The sequence below is a fragment of the Neofelis nebulosa genome, chromosome 8 (genome assembly GCF_028018385.1).
Source record: "Neofelis nebulosa isolate mNeoNeb1 chromosome 8, mNeoNeb1.pri, whole genome shotgun sequence".
Taxonomy (NCBI): Eukaryota; Metazoa; Chordata; class Mammalia; order Carnivora; family Felidae; genus Neofelis; species Neofelis nebulosa.
In genome coordinates this window covers 100,509,577-100,525,664 of record NC_080789.1, presented here as the reverse complement: position 1 = coordinate 100,525,664, position 16,088 = coordinate 100,509,577, and the positions used below count along the sequence as shown (strand labels likewise).

Here is a 16,088-nt window from a genome sequence, read left to right as displayed (position 1 = left end):
GCTTGTGCTCTCTCTAAATAATTAATTAATTAACAAACTAATTTTTTGAGGAAAGAGACTATGGAAATAAAAATAAAGTTTTTTTAAATGCTCCAGAAAAAAAAGTATTTGGTCCTACATTTGCCGATAGCCTCTTTGTACAGAGTCACAGAAAATCAGTCACACGGATGAAAAACAAATCGCTTTCTGAAAACAATTTAAGCACAACTATTGTTGGATAAGTTTAGTGTAAGCGACAAAGGTGTGAAGAAAGAATTAATATGGTTATGCTAATAAAATACATTTGCATCACAATTTTAAAGTGCAGGGTCAGTCCTGAATTTGAGTTAAAAGTATGTATCCAGGACCCCGTGGACAGTGGTGCAAAGGGACCCAGGGCCGGCGCTCCGGCCCGAGGGTTCATCTCAATGAATAACTTAAATGACCCCCCCCCCCCTCCCGCCCGGACTGGAATATCTGGCCTAATTTCAGGGCTGATGGAGGTAATGGAAGCAGATGAAATCACGCCCTGTTGGTTCCAATGCTGGGATTGGCTGCTTTTCGTTGGATTTGGTCCAGGTAATCCCAGAAAGAGAAAAAGAGAGAGAAGGGTACCGTCAGTGAATGACCGCTTTCCATCGGGATCTTGAAGCCAAGTACCACGCCGTGATCTCAGAAAGCAGGCATGCAGTCGCTCACTGGTCTGTGGAACTTGAAGAGGAGCAGAACGAGAACGACAAGTTAATAAGAAGCCTGCATCCTCAGGGGTAGAAGAAGAGAAGCTTCTGAAAGAGGAACTGGTTCAGATTGTGCAAGAAAAGAGATAGTTGCAGCCCTTGAGCAGTGCTACCTGAGCTTCCTGGAAAGGGAAGACAACTGGCAAAAGAGGGCCAGGTTTGTGCCGAAAGAGTCTGGCAGAGAGGGAGAGAGAGAGAGAGAGAGAGAGAGAGAGAGCGCGCACAAATGGGGGAGGGGCAGAGAGAGGGGTAGACACAGACTCCAGGCTCTGAGCTGTCAGCACAGAGCCTGATGTGGGGCTCGAACCCACGAACTGAGATCATGGACCTGAGTCAAAGTCACACATTTAACCACTAAGCCACCCAGGCATCCCAAAGAGTCTGACACTCCTAGGGAAAAACAGGGCGTGTACCGCAGCCTGCTCGCATCTGGTGGCAGGTGGCTGGAAATAGATGACTTACTGGTCGGAGCCTCCACTGACCCCGTTAGTGCCGACCAACTGGCCCACCCGACATACTGAAGCACCACACATATTATGGCGATGCCTAGCACACCAACAAACCAGGATGGGAGACTCACGTGGCTGTATCTCAAATAGTGGCAACTGGTTGTTGAACTTGAACAAGGGTAAGAGAGTCGAGAAAGCCAGGCGAGAGAAGTAGGGCAAGAGTGAAGTCGAAGTCCTCGGCGCTGCGTTGGGGGTGGGTATCCACATTTGCTCATTTCCTCCTGCCATGCTCTGAGACCGACACAGGGTTTCTTCCTTGACCTTCTTCAGTGATTAAGGATTCAGTTTCTTAGGATAATTGTTTTTAAGTTGTAATATTTTATTAAGCCAAACAGTATGACCTCATATCTTAGCTGTAGGGTAAGATTGTTTTTAAGAAAGTCAAATGTAGCATTGATCCTCACTGACAGTTTTCTGTTTTTATCACTCCCCAAATAAATAAATGAATAATAAATAAATATTGATCCTCACTGAACGTTTTCTGTTTGTTTTTATCACTCCCTAAACAGATTCTGTTTTCTCTTCAAATTACTTTTCTCTCTCCTAGAATTACTTTTAGAAGCCTTCAGGTAATGGACAGAACTGCCTAATGATGACAACAGAAAATAGTAATATTATCGAGGTTTCATGATGTCAGTGAAGGTGTCTCTCAACAAAGGGAAAGAAAGTGTTTCTTGTATCCAGTAGGGATTTGGCTTGTGTCTGTATTTAGTAAGCACACATTATTTATTAGCAATGACATGTAATAAAAAATACTTACCATTTAAAATTTTTTAAAGTATATATCCATAACATATTAATTTTTAAAAATTAAAAAATTTTAAATCAGCTTCTTCCAGCTGAACAATGACCATCCTTAACATGGTGACTGTAGTCTTGAAATGCTATTTTCCACTAAGAGAAAGCCAAGTTTCTCATAAAAACAGATGACTTCATGTCTGGGGGAAGGAATCTGGAATGAACTTCAAATCACTCCAAATAGCAAGGAAGTTATCAAATACTTCCAAGATTGTGTCTGAAATACTCAGAAGTCAACTTGAAGAGTCTTTCTCTGGTCAAAAATAATATTATTTGATCTTTAATAAATCAAAAAATAATAAAAAAGAAGAATTCCAATGTATTGCCACCCATCCAATATTTAAATCCATGAGTTTATAATGGCATTATAAGAATTAATTGAGGGGCGCCTGGGTGGCGCAGTCGGTTAAGCGTCCGACTTCAGCCAGGTCACGATCTCGCGGTCCGTGAGTTCGAGCCCCGCGTCAGGCTCTGGGCTGATGGCTCGGAGCCTGGAGCCTGTTTCCGATTCTGTGTCTCCCTCTCTCTCTGCCCCTCCCCCGTTCATGCTCTGTCTCTCTCTGTCCCAAAAATAAATAAAAAATGCTGAAAAAAAAAATTAAAAAAAAAAAAAAAAGAATTAATTGAGGGGCACCTGGGTGGCTCAGTCAGTTGAGTGACCGACTTCGGCTCAGGTCATGATCTCACGGTTTGCGAGATTGAACCCCGCGTCAGGTTCTGTGCTGACAGCTCAGAGCCTGGATCCTGCTTCGGATTCTGTGTCTCCCTCTCTCTCTCTCTGCCCCTCCCCCTCTCATGCTCTGTCTCTCTCTGTCTCAGAAATAAATAAACATTTTAAAAAATGTAAAAAAAAAGAATTAATTGAACGACCTTACCAGAGTTACAGAGAACAAATGCACTAATGTTTGATAATCAGTAAGTAAATTGAAAGAATCAAGTATATAACCTGTGTTTCTTAGATGAAATGTTACTGGTACAATAGTTGAGAGGAAGAATCTCTTATTAAAAGTATCCCAGCAGGTAAATGACAAGGAAATTATACAATCACAATATCAGCATTTTGGGACCCAGTGAATTAATGAATCTAGTCATCGAATACCCCACCAGTGGCCACCAGCATCACAAAAAGAGAAAAACTGTAATGGAGTTATGTAGCTTCTGGGTAATGAAGTTCTTACTAATGAAAAGAAAAATAAGTCACAAGATGAATCATTTTGAACAGAATTTTGGCTGTTGAAAGGATTCAGAGCATAACAAAAGCTAGAGATAAAATTACATATTAAGACAAATTACCATAACTTAAGAATACCAAAGGTAGAAGGAGTATCTTAAAAGAGTCCAGAGGGGGGTGCCTGGGTGGCTCAGTCAGTTGAGCTTCTGACTTCAGCCCAGGTCATGATCTCACGGTCTGTGGGTTCGAGCCCCGCATCAGGCTCTGTACTAACAGCTCAGAGCCTGGAGCCTGTTTCCAATCCTGTGTCTCCCTCTCTCTCTGCCCCTCCCCCAGTCTCACTTTGTCTCACTCTGTCTCTCAAAAATAAATAAGTATTTTTAAAAAATTAAAAAAAAAAAAGAGTCCAGAGAAAAAGAACAAATCTCCTACAAAGAAAGAAAAATCTGATTTACCTCATCTTTCTCAATAGTAACACTGGGTGCAAGAAGACAGTGGAATAATATATTTTTTTTACCTATTAAAAAAGTATTTGGAATCTAACATTTATATCCAGCCAAACGGTCTTTTACATACAAGAACATTATAAGAATATTCTACCCCAAGAAATCTATCACTGAAAATACAAAGAGGTCCTTAAACATATGAACAAATACAGCCAAGTGCTGCCGGAGATAGGAAAGAGGAGAATCAAACATTTTAATAAAATGTATTGTTCTATAAAATGACCCAAGGCCTTTAGTGAAGTTCATTGTTGTCTTGAAAAACCTAAGACCAAAGAAATTCTTAAAAGAATTTCTGTAACAGTCTAAAAGTTAATTCCAGACCATAGCAACATGGAGCACAGAGAGGTAAAAAGCAAAAAAAAAAACAAAAACAAAAAAGCAACTAAGAACGTGCTAACCAAAGGGCACCTGAGTGGAGCAGTTAAGCGTCAGGATCTCCGGGTTTAGTTCCAGCCCTGTGTCAGGCTCTGTGCTGACAGCTAGGAGCCTGGAGACTGCTTTGGATTCTGTGCGTCCCTCTTTTTCTGCTCCTGCCCCATTCACACTCTGTCTCTCTCTTAAAAATAAACATTAAAAAAAAAAAAAAAAAAAGTGCTAACATTGCTTGTCTCTTTTAGGAGAAGTAGAGATAGACACTGAGAAGCGTGTTAGTTATTACTTATGCTTGTCAAATATTCTAGGTTTACTGTCTTCTGATCATACGGGACGATTTTCCTTTTTAGTCACTGAAGAGAAGTAGAGCTTTGTGGCTCATTTGGCCAGGATTATGTGACATGTGTCACTTTTGGGTCAAGGTATGTACTACTGATGAGAGACCCTCCAGAGCACTCTTTCCTCCAGGGTCATTGCCATTTTTCCACGTCGTGGCTGCTCCATGTGTCAGATAGAGCCTAGCCAACTAGAAATTGATATGCAGCATGAGAAAGAAACATGTTTGTTTTGTTTTGGTATAACTGTTTTTCACAGTATAATACAGTCTATCCCAATACAATGTCTAAGAAATTAGTAAACACAGGGGCGCCTGGGTGACTCAGTCAGTTAAGCGTCCGACTTCGGCTCAGGTCACGATCTCGCGGTCCGTGAGTTCGAGCCCCGCGTGGGGCTCTGGGCTGACGGCTCAGAGCCTGGAGCCTGCTTCCGATTCTGTGTCTCCCTCTCTCTCTGTCCCTCCCCCCGTTCATGCTCTGTCTCTCTCTGTCTCAAAAATAAATAAACGTTAAAAATAAATAAATAAATAAAAACAAATTAGTAAACACAATAATCACAAGTATGAATCTGAGATTAAGAGTACCCACCACCATAAGACAAAAATACAACGTAACTTTTTAAAATAAGAAAACAGTTTGATTAATCTAATGAAAAGCAGGAAGCAATTGTTAAAAAGAAATAAAATGGAAACAGAGTACGCTGAAAATATGGAATAAGATGACAATGATGTGTATAAAATAATCACAATAAATGGGAATGGGTTAAACTTACTATTTAAAAAAAAAAAAAACAGAGACCAGAAAACAAAACAAAAAAAGAAACCTAGCTGGACCAAAGGCTGTTGTCTACAAGAGACATACAGAAAACAAGCAGAAAAAGAAAAAAATCTGAAACAATGAAATGAAATAAAAAATGAAACAAAGAAAAAAAGATAAAAGAAAAAAAAGATTCAAGCAATATGAGCTAAAAGAAAGCTTGAGTATCAATTTGAAGTTCTAATAAAATAGAATTCAATGCAAAATAATATAAGTGAAGAAGAAGAATATTACATATTGTTAAAAGGAACGATAAAAGAAGATTTAATCATAATAGTGGAGGGAGATTAAAAATATATGAAAGAACAACTGACAGTTGTAGAGGGGGAAATGGGTAAATCAAAATTTATAGCTGGAGGTATTAGCACATTTTTCTGAACTGGCACATTAAGCACACTAAAAATAAGCAGAGAGATCAAATATCTCAACAATCCAATTAATCAGTTAAGCCATTCTTATTCACACACGCAAAGAATTCTCTTCTTTTTTTACTTCTCTAAAGTAAATTTCTCTTCTTTTTTTACTTCTCTAAATAAATTTTTTTTATAACTCAGTAGACATTATTTTTTAAATAGTTTTAGTTTCACAGCTACATTGAGTGAAAATACAGTTACCACATATTCCCTCTGGAAACATACACACAGCCTTCCCCACCATGAACATTTCGCACCAGTGTGGTACATTTATTAAAATCAATGAATCAACATTGACATACTATTATCAATCAATGTCCATAGTTGATATTAGGGTTCACACTTTGTGTTACACTATAATGTTTTGACAAAGGCATAATGATGTGTATCAACCAAGAATAGACATAATAGTTTCACTGCCCTTCAATGCTCCATTTACTCATCCCTCCCGCCCCCTCTGAAACCATGACAACCACTGATCTATTTACTCCCTTCAAAGTTTTGCTTTTGCAGAATGTCATATAGTTGGAATCACTATACAAAGTCAGTGCATTGTCTTTTAGGTACACTGTCTTTTATGATTGGCTTCTTTGACTTAGTAATATGACTTTACGTTTTCTCCACGCCCTCTAATAACTTGATAGCTCATTTCTTTTCAGCTCTAAATAATATTCCATTACCTGGCTGTACCATAGTTCATTTATCCAATTGCATACTGAGGGGTTGTCTTGGCTGCTTTTAGTTCTGGGTGAGTATGAACAAAACTACTATGGACAGTTATGTGCAGGTTTTTCTCTTCACATAAGTTTCCAACTTATTTGAGCATATAGCTTGGAGTATATAGTTACTGGATTCTGTGTAACTTTGTAAGAGAATTTCAAACTATTTTTGAAAGTACCCAGTAATAAGTCCTTGTATATATAGTCAGATGATTTTCAACAATGGTGCCAAAAGCATCCAATGGACAAAAAAAATTTTCAACTACTGATGTTAGAAAACTGGATATCCACATGCAAAAGAATGAGGTTGGGGCAACTGGGTGGTCCAGTCAATTAAGTGTCTGATTTTGGCTCAGAATGGAGCCTGCTTTGGATCCTCTGTCTCCCTCTCTCTCTCTGCCCCTCTCCTGCTCTCTCTCTCTCTAAAATAACTAAACGATAAAAAATTTAAAAATTAAAAAAAGAATGAGGTTGGACCCTTGCACCACACACAAAAGTTACTCAAAATGAGTGAAAGACCTAAACATTAGAGCTAAAACCATCAAACTCAGAATAAAAGGGGAAAAGCTGTAGGACTTGTATTTGACAACAATTTCAGGCACATGACACTGAAAGCACAAACGACAGAAGTAAAAATACATACATTTAAGACTATTGTACATCAAAGGATATAATCAACACAGTGAAAAGACAACCTATGTAATGAGAGAAAATATTTGCAAATCACTTACCTGATAAGTGGATTAATATATTTGTATATAAATAACTCCGACAACTGAATAACAAAAACAAACAACCCAATTTAAAAATGGGCAACGGCTGGGGTGCCTGGGTGGCTCAGTCAGTCAAGCATCCAGCTTCAGCTCAGGACGTGATCTCACTGTTTGTGAGTTCAAGCCCCGTGTCAGGCTCTGTGCTGACAGCTCAGAGCCTGGAGCCTGATTCAGATTCTGTGTCTCCCTCTCTCTCTGCCCCTCCCCCTGCTCACTCTCTCTCTCTCTCTCTCTCTCTAAAAAATAAACATTAAAAAAAAATTTTTTTAATGGCAATGGACTTGAAGACATTTCTCCCAAAAAGATATACAAATGGCCAACAAGCACATGGAAAGATACTCAGCATCACTAACCATTAGAAGAATACCACAATGAGACACTTTACACCCATTAGGACAGCTACTACAAACAAAATGAAACAAAACACACACACACACACACACACACACACACCCAAAAAAATGGAAAATAATAAGTGTTGTCAAGGATGCAGAAAAATTGGAAACTTTGGGCACTACTGGTGGGAATGTAGATTATTGCAGCTGCTATGGAAAATATGGCAGTTCCTCAAAAAATCAACAATTGAATTACCATATTATGCACCTATTATGCCTTGTGAGCATATACGCAAAAGAATTGAAACTAGGTCTCTAAGAGACATTTGCATACCCATATTCATATGAACCCATGTTCATAATAATCAAAAAGTAAAAACAACCAAAATGTTCATCAGTGGATGAATGGATAAATTGTAGGATATGCATACAATGGAATATTATTGAGCCTCAAAAAAGAAAATTCTGACGCATGCTACAACACGGATGAAGCTTGAGACCATTATCCTAAGCGAAATAAACCAGGCACAAAAGGACAAATACTGTCTGATTCAACTTATGTGAGGGACCTAGAGTAGTGAAATTTATAGAGACAAAAAGTAGAATAGTGGTTGCCAAAGGTTGAGAAATGGGAGGAATGGGGAGTTATGGTTTGATGAGTATAAACTTATAATTTTGGGGGCACCTGGGTGGCTCAGTCGGTTAAGCGTCCGACTTCGGCTCAGGTCGTGATCTCACGGTCCGTGAGTTCGAGCCCCGCATCGGGCTCTGTGCTGATAGCTCAGAGCCTGGAGCCTGTTTCAGATTCTGTGTCTCCCTCTCTCTCTGACCCTCCCCCATTCATGCTCTGTCTCTCTCTGTCTCAAAAATAAATAAACGTTAAAAAAAAAATTAAAAAATAAATAAATAAATAAACTTATAATTTTGGATGATAAAAGGAGTTCTGAAGATTGGTAGTGGTAGTGTAAAACAAAACAAAACAATATGAATGTACTAAATACGACTGAATGGTACACTTGAAAATTGTTAAGGTGACTAAATTCTATCTATGTATTTTGCCACAATTAAAATTTGGTGGTTTTTTTTTTTTTTTGGAAAAAAAAAAAAACACACCTAAATTACATCTCAAAATTTATCAGAGAAAGCCAAAATGCACGTACAGGAAAATTTTTAAAGTACTTAAAGTGCTCTTTAAGAGAAATTCAAAACGTAATGATTGGGGTGTCTGGGTGGCTCAGTTGGGTAAGCATCCAATTCTTGATTTTGGCTCAGGTCATGATCTCGTGGTTTGTGAGTATGGGTCCCACATCAGGCTTTGAGGCTGATGGTGTGGAGCTTGCTTGGAATTCTCCCTCTCTTAAAAAAACATAAAAAACTTTAAAAAAACATAATGGTTAAGAAAACAATCTGGCACTATCACTTCTCGGCCTTTTGGCTAAGATGAAGTAAAGAAAAAATCTGGCACTAAACAGCCACTAATTGGACAGCTTTGATTCTAATTAGCTTTACACTGGATAATTTGCTTTAAATATATTCATCAAGAAACTCAAAGGAGTAAACCATTCTCTTTAGCAATTGGAAAAAAGGAAGGAAGGAGGGAAAGAGGGAAAAAAGGAAATAAGGAAGGAAATAAGGGGGAGGGAGGGAAGAGGAAAGAAAAATACTAAAGATAAAGGTAGAAGCCCATAAAATGGAAAATAAAAAATGGAGAAATTAACAAAACTAAAAGGTTACTTATCCAAAAGACTAAAAAGATATCCAAATTTCAGCAAGACTCATCAAGAAAATAAAAAATTAAATTTAAAAAATAGAATAGGAGCACCTGGGTGGCTCAGTTGGTTGAGCGTCTGCCTCTTGATTTGGGCTCGTGTCACAATCCCAGGGTTGGGGGATTGACCCCCGAGTCAGGCTCTGTGCTGAGTCTGGAGTCTGCTTAAGATTCTCTATCTTTCTCCCTCTGCCCCTCGCTCCTGCTTGTGCCCTCTCTCTCTCTCTCTAAAATAAATAAAATAAAACTAATTTTTAAATAAATAAAAAATAGGTTAAACGTGGGGCAGCTGGGTGGCTGAGTCAGTTAAACAATGACTCTTGACTTCAGCTCAGGTCATGATCTCATGGTTCATGAGATTAAGCCCCCTGTCAGGCTCTTCACTAACAGTGCAAAGACTGCTTGGGATTCTCTTTCTCCTTCTCTCTGACCCTCCCCTGCTAACACGTTCTCTCTCTCTCTTTCTCTCTCTCAATAAACAAACACTTTTTAAAAATACAATAAACAGGAAGAAATAACTATAGTTAGAGATTTCAAAACAACAAAATCTCTTTGGAGTAACTATTTGCTAACATATTTTTTAAATAGATGAAATAGAAAAAAATCTTAGGCAAATAAAGATGTTAAAATCAATGCAAATACATATAAAAAATGTGAATGGGTAGATATGGAAATGCCCTTCCAAAGTTGAAAAGAGAAGCATAGAATGTTTCTAAAATTACAAGGGGAAATTTCAAAGGCTATATATATTTCAAGGGTATGGAGACATTGCACGTGTCCTGAGGGAATAAGTATGAGTTTCATATTGGAGATAAGTGAGCAGCTTTAAAACAATATCAGTGTTTGGGTGCCACTCCCATAGGTTCTGATTTAATTGGCCTGGAATGTGTATCGGACCTCAGAATTGTTTAAATCTCCTGAGATTCCAAAGGGCAAGGTAAGTTTGAGACCCACAACTCCAAGGAAAAAAATGTACAGAAGGATAATTTATGCTAATGGGGCACCAGGAGAGACAACATTGGGTGTGTCAGCCCTGAGAGGAAGGGAGGACTCATGACTCATGGGGAAAAAAACCTACCTGGTGGAATCCCATTTTCATTAAAGGGAAGGTATACCGTTGTTATCCAAAGGAAACTCTATCAGACTAATAATGTGTTTATTTTCTACACATAAATCTTAAGTAGAGGAGAAAGGGTGAAGTAGAAAACATTTAACAGATATCAGATAAAAGTGTCCTAAGGAAAACATGATCATTCTGAGAGAATTGGAAGACATTTTTTAAAAACATGGAAATTCTAGAGATTAAAAAAATGAAATATCTGAAATAAAATTTTCATTGGATGGAATTAATACTAAATTAGACACTGAAGAAGAATAGTTAAGTGAATTTGAAGACACAGCAATAGAACTTATCCAATTTTTTTCAGAGAAAAAAAAGACTGAAAAAATGAACATGTCACAGACCTGTGGCATAATATCAAGTAGTCTGATACATATATTTGGAGTCCCACAAAAGGGATCAAGAAAACTATTTGAGTGAAAATATAATTAAAAATTTTCCAAAGTAGCTGAAAACTATAAACACATAGATGCAAAAAACTTAATGAACCCCAAGCAGGACACACACACACAAACACACACACACACAAACTCAAGGTATAGTGTAACCAAATTACTTAAAAAAAAAAAAAGCAATAGTAAGAAAATCTTAAAAGCAGAGAAAGAAAGAAAATACATTATGTACAAAGGAACAAAGTAAAGAAAGACCACAGACTTCTCATCAGAAATTTGGCAGGTTTCAAAAGATTTACATAGACATCTTCAATTTCACTTCTAAGAATTTACTCAAGATAAATGAAAACATGTGCTCACAAAAAGACTTGCACATAAATATTCATAGCAAATATATTCATAATAGCTAAATTCTTGAAACAACCAAAATGTTCATCAACAGGAAAATGGATAAACAATTTGTGTTACATTTGTACGGTGGAATACTAGTCATCAATAAAAAGGAATTAAACTTGCTGTTGGGAATGCAAGCTAGTGCAGCCACTCTGGAAAACAGTATGGAGGTTCCTCAAAAAACTAAAAATAGAACTACCCTATGACCCAGCAATTGCACTACTAGGCATTTATCCAAGGGATACAGGGGTGCTGCTTCGAAGGGGCACAGGCACCCCGATGTTTATAGCAGCGCTATCAACAATAGCCAAAGTATGGAAAGAATCCAAGTGTCCATCGATGGATGAATGGATAAAGAAGATGTGGTATATATATACAATGGAATATCACTCGGCAATCAAAAAGGATGAAATCTTGCCATTCGCAACTATGTGGATGGAACTAGAGGGTATTATGCTAAGCAAAATTAGTCAGAGAAAGACAAAAATCATATGACTTCACTCATATGAGGACTTTAAGACACAGAACAGATGAACATAAGGGAAGAGAAGCAAAAATAATATAAAAACAGGGAGGGGGACAAAATATAAGAGACTCTTAAATATGAAGAACAAACTGAGGGTTACGGGAGGGGCTGTGGGAGGGGGGATAGGCTAAATGGGTAAGGGGCATTGAGGAATCTACTCCTGAAATCATTATTGCACTATATGCTAACTAATTTGGATGTAAATTTAAAAAATAAAATTGAAAAAAAAATAAAAGGAATAAAAAGGAATTAAACACTGATAGGCACAATAATATGGATGAATCTCAAAAACAGTATGCTAAGTGAAAGAAGCCATAGACAAAAGAATACACACTGTATAATTTTGTTTACATGACAGTCCAGGAAAGAAAAATCTAATTTATATTCACAACAGATCCATGGTCTCTTGAGGCTGGGGTTGAGAGTAGAATTGGCTAAGAAGCAGCTTAAGAGAATTTTGGTGTAAAGCAAATGTTTTATCATGACTGTGTTAGAATGTATAAGGGTATAAAAATTTGTCAAAAGTCATTGAAATGGACATTTAAAATTGGTGTCCCTCCCCCCCCATCCATATGTTGAAATCTTAACACCAATGTGATGGTATGAGGAGGCAGAACTTTTGGGAGTTGATTAGGCCATAAGAGAAGAGCCCTCTTGAATGGGATTAGTGGCCTCATAAGAGACCCCAGGAGTGGATACAGTGAGAAGACAGCAGTCTGCCATCTGAAAGAGGGCTCTCACCAGAACCAGACCATGTTGGCTAGACAGGACAGCTAAAGGGACACCATGAAAAATGGTCTTTGTTGCTCCTTTTCCAGCTTCTATTCTTGCTAGAATCTACACTTCCATCTTCTACAGCCTTATGAAACAGATAATGTATGTCCTCCTTGTAAAGATCAAGGAGTTAATGATTTCTTTGGAGTCTTCTGGCCCAACAAGTAACATCTAAAAAGTTACTGGGTGGGTCGCCATGAAGTTCTCCAACACCCTGGCTCTGGGGCATAAGTGACTTTTGAAGGACACCTAAACACTCGTCTTTGTTCCTGGATGCCTGAGAAGACACATGCAGCATAACACAAGCCTCCATAAAAACTCCAGATCCCAAACTAAGGTAAGACTCACTTTTTTCTTTTCCAAGGTCCTGGACATTCTGTGTCTACACTCTATGTCTTCAATAAACTCTGCTCTCACTTTCTCTCAGCTCACATTTGATTTCTATTCCACACAAAGCCAAGGACCCTCTTGACTGATCCTGTGGGACCCTGTCTGGGTCCTCAGACGCAGTCAGCCTGCAACATTGGAACCCTGATCTCAGACTTCCAGCTTTCAGAATTGCGGGGAAATATGTTCTGTTGTTTATAATCCACCAGTCCCTGGTTCTTTGTTTTAGCAGACTGAACTAAGGTGTATGTTATTATATAAGATATGCCTCAATAAAGTTGATTCAAACAAGGAAGGCAGAGGTGCCTGGGTGGCTCAGTCAGTTAAGTTGCCAACTTTGGCTCAGGTCATGATCTCATGGTTCATGAGTTTGAGCCCCTCAATCAAGCTCTGAGCTGTCAGCACAGAGCCTGGAGCCTGCTTTAGATTCTGCGTCTCCCTCTCTCTCTGCCCCTCCACCACTCATGCTCTGTCTCTTTCTCAAAAATAAATAAACATTTTAAAACATTATTTAAAAAAAACAACAACAAAACAAAACAAGAAAGACAGCATGGTAAAAACCATTCTCTCTTCTCTGTATTTGTCCTCAATCCCTAAAGAAGAATGTCCACCAATACTTCCAATACATTTCTGGGTCTCTTCATTTCTCACAGTATCCTAGACTCTTGAGATGGGGTTTGATGCTTTCATTATTTCCGCTGTGAAGAATTAATTAAAAACCAGGATCCAAGTGTCCCTTTTCTCTCTGGGCTCTCTACAGGAAGGTGAAAAAGAGGACTTTTTCTGCATCCATCCTACACCCCTCTCCCCAAAACAGATTTCCATTTCAGACCTGACGCTGAGACAGTAATAGGAAACACTTTTTAGCTGCAAATCCGATCCACATTTTCCAGTACAGTTTTACCAGAAATAAAGCTGGTATTCGGATTCCTTCCTGATTCCTTTGTCTATTTCATAATTTCCCTAAAACCCAAAGAGTAGAGGGGTGTCACTAATAATCATCTTAAAGTTCTAAGAAATAGGATTTGATAATAGACGAGAGGGTGTAGTATAAGCACCTGACAGTTTGGGTTTTATTTTTATGGTAATGCAAATGGCCGACTTAAGCTTTTGACTGAAAACCATCCACCTCAAAGATGGCTATCTCAAACACATTGCCAACAACGTAACTGAAGAGGCAGGCCTTCTTTTGGCCACAATCTCAGGAGTTCCCTGGATGAAATCTGAGATTGACCCTCATACACAGAGGGCAAGGAGAGACTGAAGAAAGAAGCAGACCACTCCAGACTGGCAGGGGCCGGTTTTAAGAAGCCAGAGAACTTACAAATGAGGCTTGTCTAGGCTGGCTACTAGTAAATCATCACATCTGCCCCCCAGATTTTGAAAGTTTGTATAGAGTCCTTAGCGGGGTTCAATCATGGATTCAGTCCAGATGGTCTCAAAAACACATTACTCACTCCGAACTACATCCTTAAAATGACCCCAAATGCAGAATAAGAGGCAGAACATACACTCCGAGGACAGGAGAGGGACTGGGGATTTCCAATTGCCTGGGTCCAGTTACCAGGGCAATCAGTGGTCACATCTTGATGACCTCCTCCAATATTGCAAGCCCCCCTCACCAACCACCACCACGTTTCCTTTGCTTTAGAGACCTGTGGTTGACTTAGATAACTGACCATTTGGCTGCTTGTTTTTCCCCTTCTAAACTTCAAATACCACTCTTCAGTTTTAAATTCATCAGTAAAGAGATTAAACCACAAAACCCTAAAACCTCCCCACCCTCACCCCCAATAAAAGCAGAACCCTAGGCTTATACAGCCTCTCTTTGTCTCTTCCCCTGACCTCAATGTGTGGCCCCAGGCATGCCAGGACCTGAACTAATAAACACTTTTTTTTTTTTTAAAGTTTCCTGATGGTTATTGCTGGGGGCATCTTGTAATCATAAGAAGAACCACAAAGGCTTGTGCGGACAACATTGATTCCAAAAGGGGAATAGATGTCTGTGGGGACTTGCCATGGGTCCTCGTGAACTCCCCAGGCATGTCTAGCTGATAGCACCACTATTGATAAGCTGAGACCAGCACAAAACAGAGGGTAAAAAGAGGAAAATTATTGAAAACTGATTCTTAGATTTATAATTTTGAGCACCTGGGTTTATGTTGAATCCATCTACTTAAGAGGGGAGCTCTAGAAGAGGCAGTTTTTTGGTAAAATCTAGGGCCTTATTTCAACTTGTTAAGTTTTAAATTCTTATTTAAGATCTCTAAGTGAAACAGCAGGACCTACTTATTTGGAACTCAGTATGGAGATCAAACTAAATGAAAATTATACATTAGAACAAGAAGTCTGATTACGCACGACAAAGCAGTGTCTTTCAATAGGATTGCACTTCACAAGTGAGTCATAAAAATACCCTTGTCAAGGGTGTCTGGCTGGCTTAGTTGGTGAAGCATGGAACTCTTGATGTCAAGGTCACAAGTCTGAGCCCATGTTGGGCTTAGAGCCTACTTTAAAAGAAAAGAAAAAGTCAAATTTCCATTATGCAGAACTTCGATGAATCATGGGAAAAGAGGAAGAGGTTTATTTCTGTTACACTTCAGTATACGTTTGTTAGTCTAGAAAGTTTCATGTTTTTATAAACCACCAGAACACAACCCTCTCACAGATCACCTTACCCCTGTTCTCCCGCATTTATTCCATCTCATGTGTTTTAAGATTCAAATCTGCCAGCATGACTCTGACCGTTTAATAATAACTCTCTTCAACCCTAAATATATTGTCTTCTCTGTGATCAACCTTAAGAAGGAAAACTTTGCTATCTCAGAGCTTGCTTATATTTGTTTAATTTATTTATAGGCTTATGTATGTTTTCAATGTCCTTTTCATTAACAGGTAAGAGTTACAGTTTTTTGTTTTTTGTTTTTTGTTTTTAAGTAAGCTCTCTGCCCAACATGGGGCTTGAATTCATGACCTCAAGATCAAGAATTGTACACTCTAGAGACTGAGCTAGTCAGGCACCCCAGAGTTATGGTTTAAATCAGGGACTCTTAGGTGCCCCACTGTTTCCCTAGCACCAGAAAAATAGTAAATATTCAATAAAAATGTGTTCACTTACAGGCTGTCTACTTCTCTGTATTTTATTATTCCTTGTGAAAACTCATGGGCCCTATGGAGCGCCTGGGTGGCTCAGTCGGTTAAGCGTCCGACTTCAACTCAGGTCAGGATCTCACTGTCCTCGAGTTCAAGCCGCACATCGGGCTCT

At 38.7% G+C, this 16,088-nt stretch overlaps 1 protein-coding gene and 1 pseudogene across 1 annotated transcript in view; one reads left to right on the top strand and one right to left on the bottom strand.

Annotated features, from left to right (window-relative positions):
- The window catches only part of CLEC4D (C-type lectin domain family 4 member D), a 31,453-nt gene extending 30,733 nt beyond the window's left edge, over positions 1-720 (bottom strand). Inside the window, exon 1 of the mRNA XM_058743808.1 lies at positions 595-720. The gene's annotated coding sequence lies outside the window, so the exon portion shown is untranslated. The remainder of the gene's footprint in view (positions 1-594) is intronic.
- LOC131520069 (coiled-coil domain-containing protein 127-like) lies at positions 408-1,474 on the top strand (annotated as a pseudogene).
- The last annotated feature ends 14,614 nt before the right edge of the window (positions 1,475-16,088 follow it).